Below are 12744 nucleotides of genomic sequence, written 5' to 3'. Positions count from 1 at the left end.
CAGAGGTTCCAGCACACTGTTTAGACAAAAGAACAACTGCAGGAAGCACATGTAAGAAAAATGGAAAACTGATCAAATGGAAACATCTAGGTGTATGTGAATGGGTCCAAAGCTAACATCCCAGCATAAATAACAGCCAGGAAAGTCACCTATAAGTGCTGTCCTGTTTCAAATTTCATTACTCCAAAATGATCTAGAGTTTCAGAACCATGTTCTCAACACACTTCAGCTGTTTTCATTCAATGTTTCGCATGAAATAGGCATACTAACTCAAAAAACTCATTTGCAGCGGTCACAGGAGCTATGCTGATTGCCATCAGTCTAAAGTAGCACAGTAGCAAAGTAGCACAAACTTCAAGATGGGTAGAGAAGGATGCATTTTTCAGAATTAGAACTTGAGATATCTCATGTCTTGTGAAATGGTATTACCTGACTTTGCTTCTGTCTGAACTAATATTTAGGCTATTCATCCTGAGTGGACACAACAAGCACCTCCTCTCAAGGCAGGTAATTCAGCTGCATCTCTGAACTGGGGAGAAACTGAATGCTCTACTGAAAACTAAGCAGAGACAGCAAAGAATTGCCCACCTCCAGTGGAATCCAACTGCAAGACATACACTCAGAACAGAAGATTGTGCAGAGTTGCAACAGAAAGCCTTTACTGTTAGTGGATAAATAAAGGAGCCTAGGAGTCCAAGCTAATTAATTTATCATTGCATGTTTGCAGCACAGTACTGTACCTCCACACAGTTTAACAATTAGCAAATTAGCATAAAGTGGTGTGTAGATAATGGGCATTTTTGTCAAAAGGTCCCGTCCCCCGGGTTGATACTATACAGGGGCCACTTTTCTTCAGAAGAGAGGAACCCACTTCCACACATTAAACTTCCCCTAAATGCTTATCAGCCTCCAGTCTGTAGGACACAAGGGTAGGAAAGTCATTACTTTTCAGCCAGCAGTGACAAACTAGAAGGCACCCACTCTGATTGCAAAAAGATTAACATCCATGAAAGCTTATGTCCTAACAAATCCATTACTCTTTAAGGTGCCACAACACTATCGGTTTTACTGCAACAGACTGCTGAGGCTTCCCCCTATGGAAGTTGTCATTTAGAATTGAGCTTTTATAGAACTGCTTCTTACTATTTTTTAAGAGCACTGAATATATACTTCACTTTAAAGGCTCCCTTCAGGAAACATCACATGTCCTAGCATATCTTCAGTTTACCAGCTAATAATAAATTTCTAGTTGGTCCAGAGAGTGTCAAGCATCCATATCTGTTCTTGTATCAAATACTTAGTTATCAGAAATGTATTCAAGGACCCGAATATCTTAGAAACATGGTACAGGACTTTATCTATCTGATAATCAGCAAGTGACATATAAATTGATATGGAAGTTGTTTACAATGTAACTTTCCACTGTGAAATATTAGTGGGAGAGAGCACAACAGCAGAAAGTCATGCTGCTCTCTCTCAAAGGGCTAATAACTAGTTTTATAGATCTAATGCATCACATGTAAAAACACAAAGCATGTTAAAGATGGAGCAATTTCCACATTCTCAAAAAAATCTGAAGTTTCGTTAGGGTAAAAACAAGCTTCATTTTGGTCATACTACTTTCTCAAGTCATACAGGACAAAAATTATTTTGCTAGCAAATATGCAGACTACCAACATTTTTATTTTTTTTTGCTAGATGAATGGCGCAGCTATCTCTTCTAAGGAACCTCCCTACCTCACCTTCAGTGAATTTGCTTTAGAATAGTTGATCAAGCTACCTGAAGAAGCATTTTTAGAAAGAACTACATGTATAGTAGCTTAGTTTTCTAAAGTGTTTTCAGTGAAATTTAAATCAGTTATTTCCCCAGGACTCCAATCCATTAAACATCTTAACATCAAGTGGGTGTGCCCTATTTAGAGGATCAAATATACAATTCAGCACATCCAATCCCTGCAGTGATTACACAGAGGGTACTTCAGTGCACATTGGTCCCCTAACCATGGACACAGCCAGCAAAAAATACTGGGAAATGTACTGAGTGATGTCAGAAAAATGTACTGTATACTATACTGCCTTTTCTAGCCTCACTATTGCATTTCCAAATGTGCACTACAACACCAGACCAGGAAAGCTGCTGTTTTAACACGCCCTTACACGTTGCTTCTAAATATACTGAGCTTTTTTATAAGTTGTACTAGATGCCTGTACTGGATTAAGCTTTTGGAATGCAGTGCTCATTCTGCATGTGGTGGAACAGCCAGCAATTACTGGTATCATGACCGCATTACCTACAACAAGAATAATGGTTCCAAGGCATCGCTTTACAAGTCAATAGTACCTCTGGTGAATAAATTGATTTTTTAAAAAACAAACTTGCACTTAACATGTTCAGTGTCAATGATTCCTGCAGGCCTAGCTCTCCGGGATACAGACTCTAAAGCAGTCCCAGCATATAAACATGTACCTACAGAGAAGCAATGGCTCCTACTTAGCAGTTATAAAGTTTCTAGCACTTCCAGCTGTAGATATTGGCCAAATAGTCCAGCCCACAATAACAGCACAGAATTAGGTAGCAACCTTACAAGGATTACAGAGATTGTATGTGGAACACAGATCTGAAGCATTGAGTGGCATTGCTATTACTACTATAGTTAGCATCAAGTAATTCTATCAGCTACCACTTTCTTCTCAATCAGGGAACTGTGGGTGCAGATTGAGGGCCTTAGAAATTAGCATTGCTACATTAGATTGCAGATATAATGTTGAACCATATAGCTAGATCTTTCTGAGATTCAGCATGACAGTATTATAAAAAGGGAGCTCCTGAAACAGAGAACACTTAGCCTAGGCCTTACAGCAGCTTGCTCGGCCAACACTAACTAACAGAGAACTCATTCCTCAACATGGCAGGCAACTGCAGAGTTTTTTTTTAATGAAAGGGGGCCTGCAACACTCCCAAAATGGCAAAGGCACGGCAGCAATCTTCTAGCAGGACCTCAAAGATTTCCCTACCCGTTATAGATGGCCCAGTTTCCCAGTCTCAACAAAACATCATGGTACCCCAAGGCCACTCGTTCCTACTGCCTAGTAATCCAGAGACCCTTCAATCGCAACCCAGTATCGCCGACTCTGCCTGCGGCGCACCTCAATGCTCAACACACACACACACACACACACACCCGAGGAGAGCAGAGCAGTGCTCCCGGCGCCAATTGCACCTGCTCAGCCAGTATCGCACGTCCACCTGCATTCTGGTGGGTGCCCGATCTGCGCCCCCCCCCACCTGCCTTACCATCAGACGCCCCTCCGGGAAGGGAAGACCGTGGCCCAGGCCCAAGGTGAGATGCTCCTCGTGGGGAGGAGGAAGTCCGAGTGGAGGAGATTCGGGGCGCAGGGAGAGCGAGCGAGCGCGGAGGGATCAGCGGAGGAGAGGTGAGAGTTTGAAATCCGCCAGGAGATCCAGCTGGAGCCAGAGCTCCTTGGAGAGGCCTCGGGGGCTCCCCGAATGCCGGGCCTGCGAGGGCCCCGCGTCGGTGCTGGCTGCCGCGGCCGCCGCCGTCGCCCCCACGGAGCTTCCCTGGCGCCAGGGCTCACCTACCGCGGCGCGCTCCCGCTCGTCCCCCGCCCGCCCGCCCGCTCGCCCCTGAGAAGCCCCAGCGAGGAGGCCGCTCCCTCCCGGGACTCGCCGCCGGCACAGTGACCGACAGAGGAGGCGACCGAGCAAGCGCGACGGCGCCGCGACACGTACCTGGGGGAGGGGCGGCGCACAGGAGCCTAGCAACCGCCGGCACGAGCGCGCCGCAACCAATCAACGAAACCTTTCCGCGGGCCGAGCCGCAGCGCAGCGCAGCTCGCCAGACTCTGCCCGTTTGGCTCGCGACAGCCCCGACCCAACCCGCCGGGCTCCGCCTCGCGCGCGCCCGGCCTGCCACCCCCCACCCGCAGGACACGCCCTCTCGCCGAAGGAAACCACGCCCCTCCTCGGCGTACAGAAACGGGCGCACGCTCCCCTGGCCACACCCTCAGGGCTCTATATATCACGCCCCCCATCAAGGGACCGAGGCCACGCCCACCGCCAGACTTATTATTGGGCAGAGGTGGATAGAATTCCGGTTCTTCGTTTCCCGATTGGCCTGTCCTAAAAATTCTTGTGGGAGGGGGAAAGCGCAGGCAGCGCGCCTTGCCCCACCTGCAAACTCCGCCCACCGCTTCTCCTTTCTTCTTGGGGACAAAGACTGAGAAAGAGTGAAGAGCGTGATTCTCCATCCCTAAAATTCGAAACCCGCCATCTATCACTTGTTTTGTAAAATAAGCGATACTGAGGTCTTATCTGTTTAGAAGATATGACTCTTAGCTCTAGATCGGAGGTTGCCAGCTGTGATTATTCGCGAGAGGAATGCACTCTGCGCGCTCTCAGAAATACGTTCATCAGCAACCAAAGCACTTTAGTGAAATACAAGCTCAGAACAAATGCAGTGGAAAAGCAATCCATAAAATATGAATGCTGTCTATATTAAGAGTGCTGAAATACAGTGACTTAAGCATTGATTTAGATCACAGGTTGTCATCCTTTTTGGGTCCACCGCTCCCTTGACCAACTACCTTCTTTCTGTGGGACCCCTGTGGGGCTCAGGAGCCCAATTACGTCACCCCTTGCCTGCAGAGCGGGCAGCCCCTCACCCCTTTTTGAACCTTCCCTTGTGGAGGGTTCCCTCAGCCTCCTCTTCTCCCCTTGGGAGTTCTCCGAGCAGCGACAGCTGCCGCCCCTGGTCTCTGAGCTGTGCCACCTGCCCCAAAAAGAGATGCCTCCTCACATTGCCCCACAGGGCCCTGGGAAGCACTCCCTGGCCAGCAGCAGAGGCACCATTTGCCTGGAGAGTTTGTAGCAAGGGCTGCTGTAACAAACAGTTGTGCAAGCCTTTGGGAGGCAGGGACGTGAGAGGGCATCAGAGGAAGGTAGGGAAGGAAAGAGGGACAGAAGCCAGTGTTGCCCGTAGTACCCCTGACTATCATTCAAGGCACCACTGATTTAGATAATGCAACCTATTATGAAGGCTCACAAGATTGCTATCACATCCCCTCTCAGGCATACCCAACTCCCTCAACTGTTCCTCATTAGGCTTGGTTTCCAGGCCCTTGACCATCTCGGTTGCCCTTCTCCGCACATATTTCTGCTTGTAAATATCCTTCTTAAATTGTGTTGCCCAGAAGTGGACACAGTACTCCAGGTGTGGTCGGACCAAGGCAAAATAGAGCAAAACTATGACCTCCCTTGATCTAGACACTATACTTTTGTTGATGTAGCCTAGAGTAGCATGAGCTTTTTTGTTGCTGCATCACACTGTTTACTCGTGTTAAACTTGTGGTCTAAGACCCATAGACCCTTTTCACATTTACTGCTGGTAAGTCAGGTGTCTTTCACCTTACATTTGTATGGCTGGTTCTTCCTGCCTAAGTCTAGAACCTTATATTTGTCCCTATTGAAATTCATTTTGTTAGTTTTAACCCAGTTCTCCAATCTGTTAAGGTCATCTTGAATCTTGACTCTGTCTTCAGTGGCATTGGCTCCCCCTCCCAGTTGGGCTACCCCTCCCAGTTTGCAACAACAACATGGCAATTCTATATATGAAGTGATACTTTGACTGGCACACCAGTTTCGCCTCCCTGCACATCCATGAACATCTTAGCTCACAGAGTTGGTCAGAGTGTGTTGCCACTAGGGCGATATAATCCACAAACTGGTGAGGAAAGACGTTGAAGGATCCTGGAGCGCAGAAGCTGAGATGACCTTCACAAGGAAAGTGGGGTGGGGAGAGCTGAATGGGACTGGGGGCTGGCAGGAGCCCCCGGAGCAAATAAAGTGGGTGGAAGGTCAAGATGCTCAGGAGCCAGAGTGCTAGGGGTCTATAGGCACTGCAGAGTATGTTTATCTATGTGGGCGCAACATGAGGATCTTAAGCACATTCTTGAGATGCCCCCTAGTCAATGCTGCCATTGTCCTCTACTTTACATGCAGGCACAGGCCCGACTCTTGCTACCTCCGGCCCATGGCCTGAGGAATGCAGTATGCTTGGATTTGCCCTTTCTCAGTGCTGACTCTGGGATTTTCCAGGCATTAAACTTGCCATTTTGAGGCCAATCCCATTGCAGCAGGAGGAAGAAAGCCTAACTGACATTGCTGTAAATAAAGGACCCCAGCAGTTTATTTCCCTGCCCACACTCCTCCTGAGAGCAAGATCGAAGAGTACACTGCCTAGATCTCTATAACTGGGGGAACTGGCTGGCTAAGCTATCTGTGGTACCGTTTCTCACACCAACGGAAAAAGGGATGGTGCTGCCTGTAGTAGCCATTGTTGCCGGCACAATAACAATAATCTTGCTCTAGAAGGATAAGTAGAGATGCAGGAGGATGGGTGAAGTGGCACAGTTCATCTGCCTTTGAACAGTTGAGTAAGAAATCAGGGTTGTCACCAACTAAGTTATACTGAGAGTAGACCTATTAAAAGTAATGAACCTAAGTTAGTCACATCCATTGATTTCCATGGGTCTTCTCTGAGTAGAATTTGGATACCACCCATAGAAATGTACCTCTTCCCAAAATAGATAAGCAGCGACGAACAAAGCTGCCTTCACCTGCAGTGGGCCCAGATACTTCCAGTCATGCTGGTGTAAATAGCAAAGTGCTCCCAGGAAAAAAGTCGGCATCCCTCACAACGGGTTAAGACATTCAGTGCTGTCGCACATGGAGTAGGGACAGTGTCTCGCAGCCACCTGTTTCTACAGTGCCATATTATTTCCCCACAGAGATCATCGCTCCTCCTCAGCCAGCAGCTGAGCAAACACTCCCTGCTTTCCCAGGCTGCACCCAGCTGAGTAGAACGGAAAAGGGGGGTGGGAGCAGTAAGTTTGTTAGGAACCACAAGTACTCAAGAGCTGAAGTAGCCTTGATTTCTTCAGGGTCAGGCGTTGGCCTAGAACCTTCCATATTGACTGGGAGCATATCTATGTGAACATAGGCTCTAGACTAGAGTATTGGATGATCCAAAGTCTGGGACTGGGAATTCAGAACAGGGGTCAAAGAAGTGGTCCAAGCCAGGTTTGCAATACAGAGGGAGACCAAGGGGCTGTGGAACAGACACTGAGGGATCAAGGGAGGTGGGTCAGAGAAGTCTGGTATACTTGGTATAATGTCCCAGATCAAGGTCTCACACCAAAGTGCTCAGACTGAAAAGTTTAAGCTTTACAAGGAAGAGCGGTGTGCTATTGAAGCTTATAGGCTGCTTGGTTTTTCCTGACACAGCTGAACAGTCAGTAAGTTTGGGTTAAAGGCTCTGCAGTTATCAGGGTGGTGATATAGTGATCTGGTCCCCAATTTCCAGAAACCAAGGATTGAGACTCATCATGCCTGACTATCTACATCTGCCTACTATCTACATTCTTTTAAAAACATTTTTAAAACAAATAAAAGCTTAGTATTGTGAGATACCACAACATTGTAACAGGTGGCTTGGCAGCAAAGCATACATTGAGCTGGTGGGTATCAGGCAGCAATGACTGAAAAAGGCAAAGTGTAATCTATAAGGCATATGTTTGTGTCTGGTAATGATGGCAGGGCAGACCCAGGACATTTTGCTTCTTGAAGTTTAGCAGCACATAGCAACACCAACAAGGTGCATACAGTATGCAGGGCTAGTCAAGATATTTTGAAGCTGAGACAGAAAATCTGACAAAATCCTCTTGTCTACTTAGCAGTAAGTAATCACTAAATATCAAAATTAAATAAATAACTACTTTCTGCCTTTTCCCAATACCCCAAAATGAGCTGCCTAAGGCAGATTCCTCTCTCTCCCTAATGTTAGAGCTAGCCCTGGCTTTCCACCTAGGTACATGCACTGGGCAGAATGGCCACACCATAGTCAGAAAGCCACCCTGTAATTGTGGTTGTGAGGCAGGGGATTATATGCATTTGGCTTTGGCAGAGGGGCAAAATAGTAGGCCGCTGTATTGGAGCAGCAAACCAGGATTGGTTTCTGGTGGAAACAGCTGAAGTTGAGCTGACCGAATGGCAGTGTCTTTCCCTGCCCTTGTCTTGCTGTGTTTTCTGCACGTCTCCTTGTGTGTTGTTGGCTCTAGGGTATTTTTAGCTGCTCTCTTCTCTCTACAGGTCTACTGCACGCCTCTCGACTGACTCAGTGGCACCAAAATCCCAGTCCCTGGAATTGGACTTAGCTCATCTTACAGCTCTGTTTCCTTGTGTGTGAGACGTGCCAAACTGTAGGGCAGCAGCATACAGGACTGCCAGCAGGGGTGGATGAGAAGGAACTATGCTGTGAGCAGGAGGGATGGGCATTATGAATGAGAGGGCTGCACCCTCAGTGCTAAGCTCCAACTATGCTCTGGCCATTGCGGCTGCACTTTGAAGGGAAAGGGCTTGGGTGCTTTTGCCCTGAGTCACTAAGGGAGGGGTTATTTAACTGCCCATGGAAGCATGGAGAGTCAAGGCTCCACATACTTGCTTAAAAGGCCTCCTCAGCTTGACTTGCAGTCTCACTCTTATCCTCACACTAAAGAAGTTGGGAAAATCAGACTTCTAATGGGCCCAGTAGGTGAAAAACTGTCACGCAACTTTGCAGGTTTACTCAACTCTGGAGGCAAAGCAGTCAAGAATCTCCATTTCACTTTGATCATATGTCTATTTTCTTATTTTTTACACTTGGCAAAGGAAAGCTGGAAAACAAAAAACAAAAATATTCGTTTTTTAACTGAATTCCCTTTCAACCCAATCTTATGGTTGGACTAAACAATTACACATGTAACTACCCAGAGATATGAATTCTGGAAAACTGAATTTCCCATTGAAAATCGGAATCAGAATTATGTAGTAACAGGAATGAGAATTTCCCCCTCTCGAAATTTCAGAGTGTCAAAAATTATTCAGTCAATACGATTGTGGGGTGGGGTGGGGATGCTATCTGCAATAGTTTCCATCAAAGTACTTTACAACTGTAATCCCAGAGAAAGAATGAAAATACCCTCTGATTTAGCCAATATGATTATGACATCACTGGTCTGTTCCTCCAACTATTGCTTATCAGTCTACACTGGTGATGGATCACTAATGCAGCACCTGTGAGTTCCAGTGTACTTTCCAGTAGCTCCTATGCTGCCCCTCAAAAATCTACTGTAAGGGGCTGTATTCTTTCTGCCCAGTTCCTGTTTGCATTGGCTCAGCCTGTGCCATATCCCAACAGAAGCCATTTCTTGTTTGGCATCAGTGGCACTTCCTTAAAATTCCAAATGCACCTGCTGACCAAAAAGATTAGTAACCCCTGGACTATAGCTATAGAGTTCAGTTTTCACCCTCTCCCCTGCGCCTTTGTTAGAAACTTCCTTACTGGGCAGGCCCCATAGTTTTATCACAAAGTGATAAAGTTCAAGTTTTTGTGAAAGATGGAGGATCAAGTGTTGCTGAGCTCGACTCGTTGCCTCTCTCCTTCCTTTCTTGAGCAATCTGTGGTCACTTTGGAGGACACAAAAATCCTGTCTTAGCACAGCAGACCTAGTGTGGGTGTGGAGATTGCAGCCCTTATTATGTGTGGGAGATTGGGGGCCACTGAGGACTGTTCCACACCCCCATCTCAAGAGACTGAAGGAATGCACAGAAAGTGGGTGGGTGGGTGGAGAACTCAAGGCGGGAACAGCATCCAGCAGGAGGGTGTTAGATCTGAGGAAAGGAGTGGCCGGAAAGTGTTGTCTGTTGCTGAGGGATTTCCCCCTGGTTGCTGGGGGAGGGAGGCAAGAGATGGGATCAATAAAAGGGTTGCCTTGCCTCTGAAGTGTGAGGAATGGGGGGGTGGGTTGAGGTTCCTTTCACTTCTTTTAGGTCATTTTAGTTACAGCCCCAAAAGAGGCATCAGGCAATTTTAAGAAAGAAAGAAAAAGTATTTTGGCACTTTAAAGATTAACAAGTATATTACGCCATAAACCTTTGTGGATTCAAGTCTACTTCATCAGATGCCTGAAGTGAAATCTTATTTGGCATGTAAGGAAGGAGAAAATTGTAAGGTGAGAGTTGAATGGCAATGGGATGCAAAAATTGCAGTCAGAGATAATTAGAATTTAAACATATGTTTACATAGGCACACATTTTACAGTAGCAGATTAAGTTATTGCCAATCATCTCAGCAATACTGACTGAACAAACACCTTTAGTGGGGCAGGGAATCATTCACAAGAAACAGACATAGATAGTAAATATATACTGGTATTAACAAGCCAATTAACATATATAATTTATTCCCAGTCCTCTAAAAAAATGAGACGCCATCTGCCTTGAAATCCTTGCTCTTTAATCCTAACTGTGACAGGCTGCAGTTGTTTGATGAAGGAAGTACACTCTGTGCATGCTTACCAGTATTCTGCACAAATTCCAAGGCTCAGCCTACTAGAGCTGGCCTGTCCATAAATTAAGGTTTGCTCTCTAACTCCAACCAACCCATTCTCTCCCGAGTCACTACTTCTGAGTGGAGGAAAAGATTTAATTAGTGTGTTCTCTAGATAGCAAGAATTTTTCTGTCTTTCCAATTTTACTTGTAGTTCCATAGTTGTGCTGTTTACTTTGTAGGTGTCTATAAACTATAACTGCTGCTGTACCTTGTGTAGTTTTTAATTAAAGTATGGTAGGAATCTGGTTGGAAATGTGAATTTAAAGTGTATGTTAACACAAATTGTTGGGAAAGTGATATATGAAGGCTCTTTCAGGAAGTCTTTCATGTACTCCTGGTAACCTCCTACTCTGCTGACAGTGAATATTATATCACACAGCTGAAGTTAAAGGTGTGAAAATCACAAGGAAATACAATGTAGAATTCTTTACTTAACATGCAGTTGCCACAGCTTCTCCTCAACTGCCATGATTTTCTGTTACAAGCACCAATTAAATCCTTATCCCAAGAAAAACCCAGGAAACTCCTCACACAGCACAAGTCACTGTCAATGACTGTATGGCTGAGAAGGTGAGGGACAGAGGCCTCTTATAGCCCAAATGCTCTTTACCAATTTAAGGTGGTTTTAACCCAGGAGCTGTGTACTGATGCAGCCAGTGACATTTGGCTGTAAATGGTTAAAATCAGCCTTGACCGTTGGACTCCTCTGTCATGCGGTCATGGAGAGTAGTGTGTGGGCAGCAAACAGGTAGCATAAGCCAGAGTTGCTATATTCTGAAAAGATATATAGAAACAGAACAATGAACCTCCACTTCACTCATATGCCTACATTGAAATATTTTTTTTTAAAAAACATACCTTTGAATGACTGATAATGGCCATTTGAATGCATAGGTTGCTTTGAAATGGTCATAGGAACACATACCAGTTTTCCAAATTGCTATTAGAATTCCCAGGCCTTCTCTCTCTCTCTCTCTCTCTCTCTCTCTCTCTCTCTCTCTCTCTCTCCCTCTCTCTCTCACACACACACCCTGACCCATTCCACATATTTCTGTGGTGCGACTGTGGCAGTGAAAATAATTACAAAAGCAAAGCCACAACATCAGTGGGGCCTTTTCACTTTGTCAGGTGATCATGCCTCCTTAATCACAGCTCTCCCTCTCTGACTTTCTCTTCCTGTTGATCTCTTTCTAGGTTGTCATCAAATTCTGCACCCTCTACCTTTAGTTGATCTGAAGAGCAGAGGTTTTCTTCTCCTCTGCTGCCATTCAGAACAGCTGGTGGGCAGATGGGAACACTCTAGAATCACTAGCTTGTAGAGTTGGAAGGGAGCTGAAGGGTCATCTAGTCCAACCCCCTGCAAAGCAGGAATGTCAACTAAAGCATCCCTGGCAGACAGCCATCCAACCTCTGCTTAAAAACCTCCAGTGCAGAGTCCACCACCTAATGATGACCAATCACTGTGGAAACCTCAGAACAGTGCCCCTTCCTGTTTTATGAAGCGTCCCAACTGCTTCTCAGTGTTTCTGAAAGGCGACAGCGAAGGAAGAGCTCATACTGAAGGAAAGTTCTCCTTCTCCACTATCTGATTTCTCCTAGCTTTCTTGGCAGTAACCTACCATGAAATTGAGGACACTGCACATCACTTAGGCCCCCAGGGCCACTGATACGCTACACAGATAGCAAGGCTTTCAGTGATGCACCAGGCAACAATGCACACCCTTGCAAAGAACATACCTTTACATATGGAAGCTTCCATAAGCACACACAGTAATAATACATATTCAATTGCATGTTCTGAACCACATATCATTCACATGTAAAGTTATAAACCACACCCCCATGTTTTGAACAATACATGAAGTTATCAATGACAAAAACATAGGTCCAACTCAACTGTGCGTATTAAGCAAATACATATTAATTTTTCATGCACAATGCCATTGAAAATGCATGAACCCATTTCATTTACTCAAAACCCAAACCAACTACAAGCAAAGGGAATTTTTACAAGCATGCATCAGAACAGCAGGTGCTATTCAAGTTCCTGGCACTGGTGGCATAGTCCTAGCAAGACATCCTGTGGTCAGCTTATCTCTTTTTCTACTTTGTTCATGTAGGATAGTGTCCATTATCTCTGGGATGTGTGACTTTACTGGTCAGCCAATACACACTATGGTCTCATAATCATATATCAAGGCAATTATCATTTTATTTTCCACTTGGTACCGTTGCTAGTTGAACCACTGTCGCATCACAGGATTTCCTGTGCTGTCACGATGCTATGCTCTATAAA

General features: G+C 45.6%; 1 protein-coding gene across 2 annotated transcripts in view; it reads right to left on the bottom strand.

Moving 5' to 3' along the window:
- The window catches only part of DAG1 (dystroglycan 1), a 59084-nt gene extending 55177 nt beyond the window's left edge, over positions 1–3907 (bottom strand). Inside the window, exon 1 of one of the 2 annotated variants that reach the window (XM_079964323.1) lies at positions 3752–3907. The gene's annotated coding sequence lies outside the window, so the exon portion shown is untranslated. Of the gene's footprint in view, positions 1–3295; positions 3594–3751 lie in introns of those variants that run through there. The other variant, XM_079964324.1, reaches the window with a different exon arrangement.
- Between the last annotated feature and the right edge of the window lie 8837 nt (positions 3908–12744).

The sequence above is a fragment of the Podarcis cretensis genome (assembly GCF_951804945.1).
Source record: "Podarcis cretensis genome assembly, chromosome: 2".
Taxonomy (NCBI): domain Eukaryota; kingdom Metazoa; phylum Chordata; class Lepidosauria; order Squamata; family Lacertidae; genus Podarcis; species Podarcis cretensis.
This window is presented reverse-complemented; position numbering and strand designations above follow the sequence as displayed.